The sequence below is a fragment of the Lepidochelys kempii genome, chromosome 6, assembly GCF_965140285.1.
Source record: "Lepidochelys kempii isolate rLepKem1 chromosome 6, rLepKem1.hap1, whole genome shotgun sequence".
Taxonomy (NCBI): Eukaryota; Metazoa; Chordata; order Testudines; family Cheloniidae; genus Lepidochelys; species Lepidochelys kempii.
Window position 1 is genome coordinate 105330575 of NC_136385.1, and position 1129 is coordinate 105331703.

The window sequence follows — 1129 nt, forward strand, 5'->3', positions numbered from 1 at the left end:
CATTGGTTTTGCTATATGGGTATAGTATTAGTCCATTACTAGCTGTGGGTTTTATCCATGGCATGTCCAGTGAAATTAGTAAGGAGTCATTTATGATATTCCATTCTTTGACCAAAAAGTAAGACTAAAATGGATACAATAAAACATATCTGACCACAGTGTGAGAACAGTTAATTTGTTGTTTGTAAAACATACACTAAGATCCTTATCTGAAAATTGCTATGTAAATACCAAGTATGATTATGTTGCAGTGTGTGTTTTTCTGTGGGCTTGTTTGAAATTACATCAGGGACAAGTTCTCAGCTGTACTGATTTACAGCAGCTGGTCCGAGACTTTTCTGATGTCATAACAAGGGTTTCAGTTTCCTGTTGCCAAGGGGAGAAACTGAAACAGAAGGTACAAAGTGACTTATCAGCTGGAAAAGCTAGAGGAACTCAATGCCAGTAACAAGAAGTTCAGTACTAGGTTAATGGCCTTTGACTCAGTTCAAGTATAATATCAGTTTAATAGCTCAGACGTTGAGATGCTTCCTTATGGTCAAGTCTCCCATGACACCTAAGGAGTTAGCCAACTAATAATGGCTTACATGGAGGGGGCCCATTAATATTAATTTATTATATTTTTGTGGTTTTTTCCTCCCATCTTTCATCTGTTGCTTGTCTTCTTTGATTGTGAGCATTATAACTTATTTTATTGCCATTTGTTTATTATTATAGGTTACTGTGACATTCTGTGAACATTTCCTTACTTCTCACAGTTGAGCTCAAAATTAAGGTAAATTTATAGGCCCAGTTATTACAACAGAGCCCCAGTCACGGACCAGCACCTCATTGTGCTCGGTGCTGTACAGACATAGAACAAAAATTGCCCCACTGCACCCACTTGAGAGCTAAAACAAGGGCTCAATTTTAGAACCTCATAGATTCATTATCCTCAGCATGGTCTTACTCCTTGCCCAAAACAGAATCATTGCTGTGTGGTGTTCTTCTAAGAATAAAAAAAATCATGGCTTATTGTTGAGATGGGAAATTGGGTTTATGGTGAAGTTCTGGGATTTTTTTTCCTGGTCCACCACAGCCTTCCCATGGGACCCTTGGCAAGTCAAGTCACCTCTCTGTGCCTCAGTTT